At 41.2% G+C, this 16,363-nt stretch overlaps 1 protein-coding gene across 1 annotated transcript in view; it reads left to right on the top strand.

The window, feature by feature from the left end:
- Nucleotides 1-16,363, top strand: part of egfra (epidermal growth factor receptor a (erythroblastic leukemia viral (v-erb-b) oncogene homolog, avian)) — a 40,203-nt gene that overhangs the window by 294 nt on the left and 23,546 nt on the right. The window lies entirely within an intron of this gene.

Here is a 16,363-nt window from a genome sequence, read left to right as displayed (position 1 = left end):
AGCGGGCTTTCGCTTTCCTCTGTGCTTGTCCGGCATTTAAATAAATCTCAGAGAAATCACAAGCTGCCCGAAAAGCCGCAGAGAAACTTGATCCAGCGTGGGAGAAAAAGTTTCCCACTCGGCTCGGTGTTGAGCCTGTGACCTGGTAGAAAAAAGAAAAGAAAAGTAGTGAGAGGAAGCTCCAGGGTTCACTAACAATGCGGGAGTAGGTGTTGAACATGGTCGCATGGTGTGTTGCGGGAAAAGTTGGGATTAATTTGCCAATTAGCAAAGTGCGCAAATACGTGTCTCTACTACATCCCTTGCGAAATGACGAAGACCTCAAAGTATGCAAATTCGCACCACATTGATGATGATGATGATGATGATGTGGATGATGCTGCAGGGAGGGGATGTGAATTGGGCAATTTACTGGAATTTTCTTGTCCCTTAAGTTTCTTCTTTTCCTTTTTATTTGTGGGATTTTGATGTTTTTGTTTTAGCAGTGTGCTGTCAGTGCTCTCTGCTGTGTTTGACCTATTTGTAAGCAAAATTAGAATTAAAATTAGGACAATGGAGTCACCTTGAAACACACACACACACACACACACACACACACTCACACACACACACACACCAAAAGCCCCTTTTTATCACTCAGCTGTTCACATGTTTCTTTTTCTCTCCTCTAACGTGACTAAAGAAAGCTGGTGCATGTTCCCACTTTGCCTCTGGTCCTCAATAGGAAATTAGATCAAAATGTGAAGACAGTCATTTCATCTCTCTTGCGCAAATGATATAAAGCAGAGAGTCTGGGAAGAGTGGCACAGAGTGGGGCTGATGAAAACAAGTGCTGAAGTAGCAGAAAGGGGTTTCTGGGTTTCTCCTGCTCTGCTCTGTTTTAGTGTTTTCTTTTGGCCCTGAAGTAGAGGTCGCAGAAATCTTATTTCTTTAGTGACATTTACAGTGTTTTGACTGTTACTTCAATGCTTTGTGGCTGTGTTGCACAAATAATGTCATTTTCTTTTAATAGCTGATATTTCAGTCATTAAATGAACCCCTCCTAGATACCCTGTACCCGATATTTGATAGCTGAGTCTAAGCAGTCGGTGAAAGATTAAAAACATAAAAAAAAATGAATATATTCCACATGTAGTTTAAGTGGCTCAGGCCTCATGAAGGCCAGATGTCAGGAGAAAGTGACCAGAAGTATCACTTTACTCCCTAATGACTTTAACTTCCTATTCTCATGAATCATCATTGTCCACTCTCATTGCAGTGTAGTTCCTCCTTATAAGCTGATAAGCACAGTGCGCTCAGTGCCAGCAGCGCACGTGCACGCAGCATCTTTCCTGTAACAACCAGTGCTGCTTTTCAGAGAACCATAACAAATCATACATAACAAATATTTAGGGACTCTGTCTTTTTGTGAGCCAAAAAGACAGAGTCCCTAAATATTTCTGGGCTTCTAAACAAACTAGACAGCGTGCATTTCGCGCTGCAGGACGTCTCCCATATAAAATAAGGATTTAAGAATTTTATGAAGACCGGAGAGCACCTGCAATGATAGTTATGGTATGCAGTACAATTTGGTTAGATTGCTGTTCAGTTTCTGCGAATGATCCAACTTGCATTTCCAAGGAAATGTGAGCTCCACCATATGGTCCAACAATTTTAGTTGTTGTTGTTTTTGTTTTTGGCCAGAGGCGAAGACAGATGTTTCTATGTGGCACACCGTGCTTTCCTAGAACGCAGTGTCCAGTAATTGTAAAACTTGATTTGAACAAGATATCACACTCCCAGTTACATTCTTAGAGCATCACAACTCCACGTTGAAAAAGCCAAATAACACAATACTCGCTTTTACATCTTGATATACACAAGCAACACGTACATTAATTTTGAGTGCCAGTGTGCTCCTGGAGTTTCGTCATCCAGTTTGCAGTTGGCTTAACCATTAACTCAAACTAAAATCCTTACTTTTTTTGACCACTTGAGATACTTTATTTTTCAAGTGGTTTGTTTTCAATCTTATTTTGAACATCAGAAGTATTATTTTCCAGTCTGGCAGAATAATAAAGGATTACTGATGCTGAGCCTGCTGCCTGTGTGTGCCAGCTGCTAGTCCACCTAAATTAAGAAATCTAAATAACTTTATCACAATTTACAGTGATTAAAATGGTAGAGTAGCAGTAAACCAAAACAATAAGAAAGAAAAACAGTCTTAGCTTAGTGACCATGCATTTCTGAGATAATCCAAAGGGGTTTGAAAGGGTTTTCTGAGATAAGAAGGATAATTTTCATAGCCTACAAAGGAGCATGTAATCCTTCGACTTATTTTAAATCACTGAACTGGGAGATGCTTGGTTTTCAGGGATGGATGACTGCTCTGTCTGTATTAGTAGAGTCTGTTTGACCTGAAAGTGTTTGTGTTGCTAGGAATCAAGCGAGAACATCTGGTCAGCTGTTTACACTAAGAAGTGGCAAAAGATTTTCAAGCTGAGAAAAACTTGAAATTGATTGAGAGCCCTTTGTGCATATTGGTCTGTGCTTGGCCGTTCTCTCGGGACATAAATCATGTCACCATACATAGGTCAGTCAGCTGGAGAGAGAGAGAACACCACATTGTCACATTAACAGTCTTCACCTAATCACAGACACTGCTACACAACAATTAGTGGAGTGAAATATGTACATATATGCTAATTCATCACTTTTTATGACAAGTGACAAGTGCTGTGCATGACAAGTGCTGTGCTGAAAGGGCACACGTTCTGAATGGGCCCATTGCTTGGTTTCGGGGAGGGGGTGCCCATTGGGAACACATGGCCGTTAAAAGTGGACCGATTGCTTGGAACAAGGAAGTGCTGCTTGTAGCCTCATCTGATCGACTTCACACCAGTCATACACACGTCAAATGCGAAGTCAATCGGATGAATGGTTCTTGAGATGCGCATGCATATCTGAGGTGGACAGGCAGCCATATTGGAAAGGCCTCTCACACACACACACCTGTGGGGTACAGAGGCCGCCATACTGGGAAGTTGGTCTTTGCAGTCGCCACATCGGAGGGGTCAAGATCAGCCAAATGGTTTATTTTAATGAGATGTTAAATATTTCACATCCAAACAACTTCATACTTGACACTGAACTTTGGGTCTCCAGCCAAACACCTGCCATGTGTGTCCTAGATTAAATGAATGGTAAAAAAAAGTAAAGTAAAAGTAAAGAATGCACACACACATACAGACAGACAAAGACCCCATACCTTATAGTTAAATATCATGTGTGTAGTGCATATTTAAGGACCCCTATCACAGCATTATTATGATGAATGCCCAAAGGTATTGAATGATAATCATGCTTTAGAAATGAACTGAACTAGCTGGTCATTCAGCCCACCCATAGTTACAGTCCAGTTATGGGAAAGACATTTAAAGCCTTTTGGAAATGAGTTTGAGATTTGATAAAACACCTGGCAGCGAGCAGCTTCTCCCACAGGAAGCTCACCTGTCAGTCCTCCGCTCGGCGACAGCCTGCCAGAGTGTGATGGCTTCTGTGGGAGTCAGACAGGACTTGCTGAATAATAGAAAAGCTCCTCGTCTCGCGCGCTGGCATGCTCAGTTTATTAACTGTCATCATCTGTGGGGAGGTTGTAAATAATGCCCACGGCTTCACCCAGCAGCCAACCACAAGTAATAACTGTGGTGATTTATTTCCCAGATGAAATGCTAAATGGTCTCTGAATCAATTGGACTCCTTCTGTTTGTGACTGCAGCTGTATCATAGAGGTGATGATTAAATTTTTTATTGTTCGCCTAAATATGTCTAAAGTCTTCTACCTTTCATTGTTGAATTCTGCTTTTCCGAGCAGCCAAAGTAGAGATATGAGGTGAACTGAGAGCCTTTCTAACTGGGCTATGAGTTAACCTGTGGAAGATCAAACTAATCTCAGGGGCATGTCGACGGCTAAATCCTTAATCCCTAATGCGAGGCTCCCTGGCTTGCTTTGGGGCGCAGGATAACCGGCTTATATCACTATGCTCTTTCAGAGTTAATGGGTTATTCAACTTCTTGACAGAATGAGATTGGAAGATAATATATATGGGTGAAGTCCAGCTCCATCATTTCTGCATTTGAATGTGCTTGCACACCTGCAAAAGTTGAGCTGAATCATGACAAAATTTCACTCATGCAGTGCATTTTAGCATCCTGAGTAAGTGCTTTTCCCTCTGCGTTGTGTTGGGATCTAACAAGCCAGTTTCCCTCATCAGTCATCTATTTTTTTCCATCACTTTCAGGAAAAAAAAAACATGCCTTTTCTTTTCATTAAAGCCCACTTTCTGGGATCAGATGGATGTTGGTAGTGAAATATAGGTTATGATCCTGTGTAATCCTAGAATCTCTAGTTTGCATTTTAGGATCCAGAGTGGGCCTGCTGCTGCTGCTGTGTCTTGCTGGTCCTCTGATGACCTTCCCAGACTTCCATCTGCTTGCGCCATTGTAAGAAATTTAGCTTTTTGGTCGGGGCCGTGGGAGCTGGAGAATAATTTCTTGACGCCTGCCCTCCTGACTTTGATAAACTGTGCCATGTCTGAGTGGTAGAGATTTCAGTGAGCTGCTGGTGAGGTGTAGGATTTTGGTTTCACTCTGAGACAATAGCGCCTCTGTAAAGCGCAGGTTATCTGGCAGCACTGATACTTTTGTAGAGCAACTGAGATCTGTGCCGTGCAGACGCACCCGAGGCTAGACGTGCATGTCATAAAGAGGGAACACAGGTGTGAAGCAGCTTTTGTTTTTCTTGTTTTTCCTCTTACTTTTCACAGTAAAGATACTTCTGAATACAATAAATCTATTGTGTAGCCCTAAATAGAACTGCACTTCTGTAACTGTTAATTACATGTCTGGCTCCACTGCTTTTCAGTCTAAGCAAACCACAAACAATAAGGTTTCATGTATTCCTTTTATCCCTGACATTAATATTTGATAAGTTGAGAAAGCTACCTGCATCATTTCTAATTATTGAAGCTCTTCTTATAGCCTCTCATTCAAAGAAAGCCACTGTTTATTGTGTTGTAACTGCAGCTGCTAGAATTTATTCTGTAGTTTGTGTACATCCACTGAGAGCCCAGCATGGAATAAGTGAGTGAACGTGGTTACTCATTGAACTGGTTCACTTCCTTTGTTTGTACATGGTAACAAAGTGATCTGCTGCATTTATGGCCTTTCCATGATCCACTGGCTGTTCATGGAGTCTCCAGTGGAAAGAGACCCAGGAATTCAGGCTGGAAAAAGGGCTTCTGCTATCTTCCCATCTCATCAGATGCAGTGTCATGTTAAAAGGGAAAAAAGGGCACAGCTTCAATTCAGTTATTGAGCCTGCGTATGTATGTCTATCTCCGGTATGTCAAACTGAGGAGTTAATGAGTGGTAATGAAATTGTATGATTTCATTTTTATCTATGAAAAACATGACTCGCTGATAATTCTCATTTTGTTAGCAAAGCACAATATATTGATGCATAATTAGTTGTTGTTTTTCTAAGAATGCATCTTGATATAACTGCCAAGTTTATTTATGCCAACATAAATGTATATTAGCACCAGTATTTGGTGTTTTAAAGAAAGATATTGGATACAGTATACTAAGCATCCTCAAAGAAACACATTTATCTCTACATTTTATTATTTATCTGTATGTGCTATATGTTTACAGCATCTACCCCTGTATACTAGTTTTTGCATTCAATACTGGACTGGTAACCTCAAAATTGTGTGGGAATAAATGCATGACTTACTTTTAGCTCAATTTATGGGTTAAAATAAAGAAAATAATGTTGTCTTTTAGTTGGCTAGTATGTACTGGATACACCCTTTACATTTATGCCAGTTGCAACAACTGAAACATTTCTTACCAGTTAATTTCTGTTGTGAATGAATTTCATGTTTTTCATGTGGTTTGACGAAGCAGTTTTTGAATGTGTCCCGTCAGGCTGGAACTGCTGAAACAGTAAGTCAGCTCCAGTAGAGAAGGTAAAGATGGAAAGTGGGCACCGAACATGTTTCCATCCTGGAGGCTTTCAGCTTGGATGAAAACCCGCTCAAGAAAATTTTGCAGCTCAGTTCGGTCCAGAGGAACTGTGAGTCTGAGGCCTTTTTTTTCTTACAGATGAATAAGTTGGTGTATTTGTATTCAGTGCTGAACTCTATGGATCATCGTGTCACAATGCAAATGGAAGAGAGGAGGTGAGATGGACAGGGCTGGTGCACGGATTAAAGAAGAATCGCAGAAAAGAGAGAAAAACAGGAAAGTTGAAGATACACAAACAAACATCAGAAGGACGGGGTTAGATCTTTGACACTGGTATTTTTGGCCTTGCTTAATCACTCATCAAAGAGCCCTCAAGCTTTTGCTCCCAGTTGCCTTTGCTTCACATTGGCACGTACTTTGGGGATGAGAGTCTCTCACCGTTACCCCAAAGACCTCCTTTGGGTGTGGCATCTTCTCTAATGGCCCAAGGTTCATTCTGAGGAGCAATGTTTTCAAACGGTGCTCACCCAAAAGAGGAATCCCCTACAGGGAAGGGAACAATAGCTTCACAAACAAATCTCCATCTCAGAATATTGCGGAAGAAAGCATTGGTCGAAGGGTGGTGCCTGATCTCTGAAACCTGCTTCCCTAAGAGCATTTAGCCTCTTCCTGTGTGGTCCGTTGGCCTAATAAACTAAATGGTGCATTTTAAGCTGTGACTCACTGTTAGCGGTTTGGACCTTGTGGCACATTATGGTTAATTTATCCAATTTTTGTAAATGAATTCCCGCATTTGTTAAAAACAATTGGGACAGAGATCAGGATGTTTAATTTGTAATCCCCTTTGCAGTGTAAAGAGGGGGGCTTCCTGCCTCACATCCTGATTAAAAGGATGTTGAAACTCTTTTACAGCTTTAACCTGAAGGATGAGGCTATTTGCCATTAGTTTGTACTGGTGGTCTAGTCAGTTTAGCTTTTCCACGCTCACACCTGTAAACAATGAAAATACTTTAGCGTAAAAATGTTCCGCTCGACTTGATTTGAATTTACATCAACTCACTCAGGGTATGGGTGAATATATTATAACATCAAACACTATATCTAGTTCATTTATAGAATACATAATTATTTATGCTTTTCAAAGCAATCCTGATCAGGCTTGTCAGATAGTTTTCATTGCTCGACTACCTATGAAAAAGCGTGTTTTCTTTGACAGTGTGATTAAGGTATTACACACTTCATTGCAAAGGCGTGGTAGAGTGTCAATCAAGACCTGCAGCATTTAACTTTCCAGTATTTATGTAATAACTAGTCAAATAGAAATAGAAGGGGCTTTGCCTTGTTTGGTCTTTTTATCCACGTACTGTATCCTCTGCAGGGAAAAGGCAAACAATGTCAGTGATGGTCTAACCTCTTATCTTGCTTTCAGCTGCACTTGGATGCCAGCATGAAGAGGAAAAAAAAGGCGTATTAACTTGCTTTATACTGTCGGCGCATGGGAAAATAGGACACTTGCTTTATGGAAAAGATGTTCTTACAAGCAAAGTAAACATCTACAGACATGCAGAATCACTCGCAAACTGATACCTCTATTGCCTCCAGGATTCTTTGAGTCTAGACCTCTTGTCACATCACCGAAGGAGCCTGGTATTGACAAGTTTCACGTGCAAAGCTTGAATTCTCAACTTACAGTGTGCCTTTTGTTGTAAGCTTCCCTGGGCTTCCTAACAAGGGTGTCTCCTACATGAAAATGTTAATAAGGCTGAAAATTAGCCAGTATACATAGTAGGTGGGTGGTGGGGTTCCTAATGAGAGAACAGGCATGACTGAGAAATATACACAAAGAGAAAGGAAAGTGCATGAGACAAAGTGATTATCACCCAGCCCCTGTGGCTCAATTGTAGACCAAACTTGAATGAAACTCCTTCCCAGCAGAAACCCCAAGTCTTGAGACAAAAGCGTCTTTATTCGGGACTTTGTTGTCTTCTCTGACACGGGCTTATCTGTCTTCCTTGACCTTAACTTGCCATGTAGACATGACTTTACAGCCCTGTGTCAACAGTGAGGAGAAAGCCGTCCCTGTTGGCTAAACCTTATAAAGGCAGTTAGGGCAAGAGAATCCATTTAGCTGCGTTGGAGCTTTATGTTGGGTCAGGGCATCTAATAGACAGCTAAAATGGCTTATGTCTTGAAATGGTATCAAGACTGCAGCCATGCTAGCAACTCTATGAGGCTATGCTTTGGAACATCTAAAATGTGCTCAGTGACAATGCTAACTTGCTGAATGTTAGCATGTATGATGTTAATGTGGTATGTTAAATTATCTAATCGGCCCTAAACACAAAGTAAGGTTTATGGGAATGTCATGAAATTTGTGTGTCAAAAGCATTTGTTAATTAAGATTTTGACTTAATGAAGGATTTCCAAAGTTATTACATTTCATCTTGAGGGAAACATGAATGTCTTTATCAAATTTCATGGCAGTCCATCTACATCCCTAGAGCCATGTGGCTATCGTGGTTAAAAAACTATTGTTATGAATGATTGATCATGTTGTTGTTGTTTTAATATGCCACAAGGCTTTTCTCCAAAACCACATAAACTCATCAAGAAATTGGACACCAATGAATAATCTCCTCATAGACCAATGCAGAATAATTCTGTCAAGAAAATAACAGACGTTCCTCCTGATGACATAGCTCTGTCTGAATTACGACAACAATAATGACAGTGCACCTGGCAGTGTACTGTGGCAGGGTTGTGTTTTAGGAGGAAAAGAAGATCTCTCGCCATGGTTCCAGAATTTTACAAGCCAGCATCACCTCTCAGGGACTTCATCATCATCATAAAACATATTTCATTCTAGCCATTTATAGATGAGATGACAGCGTTGTTCATAATATTGTAGCAGTGACTCAGCTGGGCTACAAAGTTGATCTGTGATTTGTTTAACTCCCCGAGCACTAAAACATAATGTGCAGGCTTTCTGTAGCACCTTTTCTAATTGCGTAGTAAGTTTCAACAACACCAATGCTTCGTCGAGCTCATAATTAATTTCCTGGTGGGACTTTGAGCGGAACATCTTCATTACCACATGTTTTCATAATTGAAGCCAGAGGACTGTAAAAGAAGGAATTCTGTTTGCTTCACTTGCAATGTTTCCCTCCATAAAAACGCTGCAACTGACCCTCTTATTACAAGGCTGCCTATTAAAGCATTAGTGAAGGCCATGTATTATAACTATATTCCCATGTATTGCATCATATTACTGCCCTGTGACACGTAAAGCACCACTGATAAATGATCAATATCTACTACTCTCCTTTCATTTTCATAACAGACCACTTCAGCTTGATGGTTTTGTAGCTAGGTGGAGAATGGGTTCCCTGGTAGAAATACCCACAAGTGCATAGTTGGACTAGTGCCAGGCAGTAAGGATTAGCCCTCTGGATCAGCAGTGTATCCACTACATCAACAACCTCTTCCTGAGCTGATTAGAAGGCACTCTGAGATTTTTTAATATGAATCCACTTGTTTAGTTTTCATCCGGTTATTATTTCAATAATCCCACCCATACGATTTCCAAGAGATTAGAAATACTCTGGGTCAAAGGACATGTAAACAACCTATTGAACTTGAAGTTAAAACAGTCAAGCTCGAGGTATGTTAAATATGCATGTTAGACTGGCAGGGGAAATTTCCTTTTCTTCTTATTGCTATTCTGGCTGTGTTTGGCAGCATTTTATTGCCTTATGGCTCATGCTTCCAAGAAAAAAAAAAGTGATCCAAATTGTCAAAGATTTATCCTGGGTAATAAATGCTTGGCACCTGTTGGTCCATTGAAAAACATCCGAAATGAGATCCAGGATTTAGAGCTGGAAACATCATTACATCTGTGGAGCTGTTTGTAACTGACAAAACAGTTTCACCGCAAGGACCATTTAGAAGCTGTTCTGGAGCTTTTGATCGTCTCACACAATCTTCAGCAAATGGTTTACTCAGCCGTCATGGTATAGTAGATGATCACATTTCTCCCTTTCCGGACACTCTGAGGACATCCTTGTCAATTTTTGCTTAGAAGTAGAGATTAAAAGCACATTTGTGACAATTTAGTAGCTTTCCTGGAGCTTTCAGTTGTATCACACAAATTTCCATTTTGTTGCTGCACTTGAAGGAGTTTTCATCTATTTGGCTTAAAATCCGAGACTGAAAGTTTATTGTGGAATTTGGAAACAGTACTTGGCAAAGTTGGTAATTACTATATTAAACTTGGTTATATTTTCTGTTCAATTCACAATTCAACTGGTAATGAGAGGTAGATGTTTCTCTTTTTTGCTCCAGTGTTGGACATTGGATAAAACCAGAATGTTGGAAAGGTTTTGTATCCTTGCTTATACACCGATTGTCCACTCTCAGGAGTAGTCATAAGAGTTCGTTTTGTGTGTTTCATACACAGTGATTCTGAGCCAGGGTCCTTGTGTTCAGCAGTGTAGCTGATAGTGAGAAAAGTGTCCAGCCTGCCAAGTCTGATGCCTTTGATGACTGATGCAAAGCAGCTAGGCCTTAGGTTGTGCAAAAGCCCCACTGTGTCTCTGCAGTGAGGGGGCGGCCTTGAAACAACCGCCCTCCTCAGTCATAATCATCTTAAACAAGCTCGCGCATTGTTTCAGAGCTTTGTTAACCATGTGTGATGTGCTTTTTTTGTCAGGAACAGGATAACGGCCCGCACGTTATCAATGGACGAAATCCGAGCCGTGGGCTTGTGGGAGAGGTGTTTGATGAAAAACTAGCACCATTTTCTGTCAGTCGTTGCTGTTCACACTGTCAGTGGAGATAGAATTGTTTTAGATAGAATTGTTGAATACTCTGAAGATTATAACTGAGCACTCTGGGGCCCCACGAACTTGGCAGTGGCACCTCGTTGCATTTTAAACATTTTAGTTTGATGTGTCATCAGGAAGACATGGCTAAATTCTTCCAAGCTTTCCTGTGCAAATTAAATTGGTCATGCTTTTGGCGGGTACAACGCAACATGTAACAAAATACCCTTTCATAGTATTGAAAATTATGAGAGCTCCCTGGCTGTACAAGCTAATTCTCCAAGCTCTGTTTGTCCGTGACTCTTGCCCCCTGCCAGTGTGGATGAGGAAGAAACTACTCATCAGTGGATTTAAGGGCCTGGTGATGTGTAAAGCAGAAGCTGAAATAGTGAGTAAGGGCTGAGCAACAGAGTAAAGCTTACTAACGCAAACCCCAGGGCTTTTGTAAAATATTCCTTTTATGGGGTCTCTCTCTCTGTGAAGACTCCAGCGGGGAAGAGTTGCTAGAGACATGACTAAGGCAGTAACAGAGTTGTTGGCAGGCACTGCTGCGAAACAGCGGTTAGACCTACACAGAAAGGAGCCTGTCAGCAATCGGGCTAAAAATAAGAGACCCTTGAGCAGAAAGGCTGCCTCAAAGAGTGTCTATCTCTTCTGTTTAGATGAAGTGAGGAGTCCAGTGAGTGAGAGTTATCTGTCCCTTCTGTCGATGTGCTCCAACCTGGGCCTGCTGCTCCGCGCTGGAAGTGCTTAAACCAACAGGGGATTCCCGAGTCACAGCTGCTTTCTCCTGCTGGAATGATGTGTGAAATGTGTGGGTTTCTTCACTGGTGGTTGTTGTTTTTCTTTCTCTCTCTGTCTCTCTTCCTCCGCTCTTCTTTTCCAGGCATGGATAAGTGACGGTCAGTGGAGGGAGGAGGGTACGGGGGGGGAGCGGAGGGCATTGAGCTGTGAGTTAGCAGCAATGCGCTTGCCGCCCACTCCCTCTCCAGTCTTCCTCCCGAGCTTCCTGTGGGATTGAAGAGGAGTATGGTTTTAACAGGGAAGGAGAAAGAGGAAAAAAAATAGGGGAGGTGGGAGGGGTTGTCTTGGCTAGAATGGGCTTCAATAAGGAGAATGTCTGGACGTTAAAGAGGAAGTGGGTTGAATGTTGGAACATTTCAGGAGAATGGTGGGTGCATTATTGGAATTCAAATGGGGCTGGGACTAACGGAGGTTGTGTGAGTTTTGGGTAACAGGAGGCCTTTATGGAGGACTAATGGACTTTCCAACAGGGCATGTGGGAGAATTGTCTGACTAATGATATGTATTGCTTGATTATTTGGGCCATCATGTTGGGCCCCTCATATATCGGTCACAGCTGGAGAGTAATAGGAGTGCAGCTGTGTTTAACTAACTCCAATAAATCAACCTGGTGCTCATTAATTTGTGCTTTTTTCAGTGCATCTTCTATCATTTAGGGTTTATTTATCTCTTCTGTCATGGATATCGCTATTGGGTAATGAATGCATCATTGACTATTGAGATAAATGTGCAGTATGATGGTTATTCACAGCAGTAGCTCAAACAATAGCCAGCATGAATGCAGTAATGGAATTCTATTGTAAGTCAGTAACTATGTATCTAAATTAAAGGGTTGGTTCACTGAAATTACAAAAAAAGATATTTTTTCACTCACCTTCAGTGGTATGTAATCATGCAAACTGAGTTTTGAGATATTTGTCTCTGAGATTTCTGCCTCTGTGTGTGTTTTTGTGTTCATGCCAATTGACTAAAATGGGGTGTGGCCAATTGCAAAAAGGAGCATAACTTCCAACTGAATTCACAGACTTAAGATTTTGTGATAAGGTTGGACAGCTGATTCACTGTTCACACAATTTGGCAAAAAGGGGGTGTGACAGAGGGAGTTTCCTGTAACACAAAGGCACATGACTTTTAAAGTAATTCACGCCCCCTTTCATAACTCATGACGTGTATGTCGCAGACTCTGGGGAGGCATTGTTGCACTCAGCAAAGAGTGCCAAATATACAGTATAGAAAGAATTTAACATTCAAAACAGGAACATAGTATTTTGCATCACAATACAGTTTAATTTACCTGAAAGGACTGCTTCAACTTTTTACATTGCATTACATGTGCAAAGTATGATGCACCACAATACAACTAAAGAGCAACAAAAAGGTTCAGCTTTTGTTGCACAACACAACAACTTGACACTTGACACTGAATTTTTAACTAAGCTTTACTCCACAAAGGCTCCTGCCACAGTTTCTAGTACAACGCCAGCCACCACATGCACACGCAGATGCATTAGTGTTTGTTGTCGCAGCTATTGCACATTAGCACTTGTTCTTTTCAACAGTGTTTGGCAGAGTAGGTTGGTCACAGCTTCTTTGCTGAAAACAGCTGCCTGCTGCAGCTGGAGACATCACTGACTGTACAGTTAAAGGCCAGAAAACCAAAACGGTGAGCTAAAAGATGCTTTAAACCTCCCTAGAGCTTAGGGAGCTGCACAGTTGACATGTAGATGTTTCTCTGAGGGTGTGTCACTATCACCAACTCCTTTCACATCATACGTAGTCATCTGACCCATTAAAAATGTTGATTACCACAGCTTTAACAAAAAAAAGGAAAGGAGCTTTTTTTCCCCAGAAACATTCTCTCTGTTAGCGTGAATAATCCACAGACTTCAGTGTGTTTTTATTGGAACTGTTCACTACTGAGGAATTTGTTCCTACGAAAACCGATGACAGCAAGGCCTGCTGATTAACCACAGCACCAGAGACTGTTTCTGAAATGATATGTCTCTGTCATTTTTTATTGCTGTTAGCAGCACAAACAAAATTCCCTTAACCTTAATTGTATTGGGGTGACACATATTTGGGGGAATTGAGCATTTAACCCCATGTAGACCTATTTTTTTTATCAGTATTCTCTATATTAATTTAAACAAATTGTAAAAATGTAATTCATCTAAAGGTCTAAATGTTTCTAGTTCTTAAATGAGGCATTAGTGGACTTATTTTTATGCCTTAACAATCCTATATATGATATTCAGAACATTAATATAGTAGAATACAATTATTTGCTATGTAAACATACAGTAAAGTAATGGCTCCCTGATCAGAGAATGAAGTTACACTCCCTCTGTGTTTGTGGTGCTACTGAGAAACTCAGATTACAAAATGGCTGCACGTGCATGTGAGTTTGTTAACTGCTCACTGAGTGAAACCGAACCGAAAAACAAGTGAGCTGCGGCTCAGTGACAGACTTGTGTTCAGTTAGCTAACGCAGTTGCACAGTACAGCTAAGTGAGGTTGTCAGTCGACGGTTGCGCACATAATGAATGAGAATGAGCAATGATCTGAGATGCTTCAAGGTCTTAGAAATGCTGATCACGGTATGCAGCAGTGTGAGTATACATGCTGTATTCCTGTGTTTGTGCAGAACCTAAATCCACGGTTTCCTCACACTGAGGTGCAGAGTAAACATTATGATGGGCCCAGCCACAGGTATCTGGAGTGTCTCACTGACTGGTAGAGAGTACTCTTCATGAGCGGAGAGTAAACATTAGCCTTTTTGGTCTTTATTTGGTCACTTTGCTGAGCTTTTAACAGACTAAACTTCACAGACTGTGCTCAAACTCAGGCAGGGCCAGTGAGTATAGTCGCAGGGGTTGAACTGTTTAGAGGACATGTGACGTATCCAGTGGGATGCTTCATTTGCTTGTGTTCTACAGCTGGCTGCTCCAATGCCCCTTTGTTAGCCTTTCAGTGAAAGGTCAGCCATGTTCATACATCAAGTGTGAGGCTTTACACCCCCTTTCCACTGTTTGACCCCAGAGTCGCCTGCTCTTTCCCACATCTACGTCTCGGTTAGCTAAACCACAAACCACTCTTAACTATCCTTTTTTTCCCTCTCAGATTCTTTTTTTTCTCTCAGACTTCCTCTCCATCAGTTCTCCTTCTCCAATAGTACATTAAGTTAGGCCTTCCTCTCTTTCTCCACCCCTGGAGACGACAATCAGCCACCATCTGCTTCAGCATCGCAGGGTAGCTGTCTGGAACTGACCCAGTGTAAAACTCAACTTCCTGAGATGTCAAAGGGACTTGTGTTGTTGCATTCACTGGGGATAGGGAGGAAAAATGGGGGGGTATCCTCTAGTCCTTACTGGCCCCTTTTTTCTTTTCCGAGGCCCCAAGATGTTTTCTCTAAGGGATTGATGCGTCTCCCACACAAAGGAAGATTGCATTTCCACAGTACAGAGAGCAGGATATCAGGAATTTTTATGTCAAACTACAAAATATGTTTATACGAATACAGTTCTCCCCCAAAGAATGCACATGCTACTACTTGTGCTGCTCGTCTCGCCTTTATGACATTTGATCCCTCATCTCCTGCTGAAACCTAGCCAGTCTGAAAATATAAGAGGAGGAAGTATGAGTTGAATGCACAAAAAGAGTCAAGGAAGTGGGTTTTTTTCCCCCTGCATTCACTGATAGTGGGCTTTGAGAGATTTATGCTTCCCTGGAATCTCAAGGTCTGGAAATTTAAGTTAATACAACCCCAAGTGAGCCCTGACTTTATACTGAGGCCAATAAAAGCAGAGCGCGTGGTGTATTTTTTTTCTCCCTCTTATCAGCATCCTCTTACCATATGCCTGCAGAGACATATGAGGGGGTTTACACTAATTTGCCTCTAAATAAGGGAATTAATCTTGACATCGATTTGTTATCAGCGGAGGAACACTGCAGATTGAGTTACATAAGATAGTTTGCCGTAATGCTGTTGACTTGGACAGAGAAATAAACAAGTCATGTCAGTTAGCATTGTTACTTCCCATTAATTATGTATAAGTTTTCAGATAATGTTATTATCAGACTCTGGACGCAGCGTAATTGAATTGCAGGTAGTGAATGAGAGGAAGAGAACGCGGCAGGGCCATTTCTGTTGTCTGTAGGAAGGTATAAAGCGCGATGATTTAAATGTATAGTAGATGGCTCAGTGTACCGAAGGAAACCATTAGATGGGTCAGAGAAGTTTTTACTGCGTCCCTGTAGAGTTTAGTTTGCATTTGTGGACACTGAGTATTTCCTCACGTGGCTAGAAAAATACAAAGCTTCATCCAAACATTTAAATGAGACCTCAAAATGTGAATTTATGGCGGACCTTTTTCCTTTGCTTAGTTTTGGTACTTAGCATTGTGCATTTGATCTTACCATGTTTAGTTAAAGTGTTTCAAATGTTTACTGTAAAATTCTCCCTCCATGACTTTGGCTTTATACCCTGCTTCACTTGTTCCCCTTTTCCCTGTTACATGTGTTTTTCAGCGTCAAAGTTTAAAGGAAAGGTTTACATTTTACAATTTGGAGCCAGCACTGCTAACAATAAAGGAGATGCACATAATAACACATAGTCCTTAAGTAAATGCTACCTGTAGAAAGCTCTTAAAGAAAAAGTTTGTAATTTTGGGAAAAATGCTTGTTAGTTAAATCACAGGTTTTACCAGCCTTTTATTTAATTGAAGCATGTG

Source organism: Pempheris klunzingeri, chromosome 15, assembly GCF_042242105.1.
Source record: "Pempheris klunzingeri isolate RE-2024b chromosome 15, fPemKlu1.hap1, whole genome shotgun sequence".
Lineage (NCBI taxonomy): Eukaryota > Metazoa > Chordata > Actinopteri > Acropomatiformes > Pempheridae > Pempheris > Pempheris klunzingeri.
The sequence above is the reverse complement of the archived record's forward strand: the minus strand, read 5'-3'. Positions and strand labels throughout refer to the sequence as shown.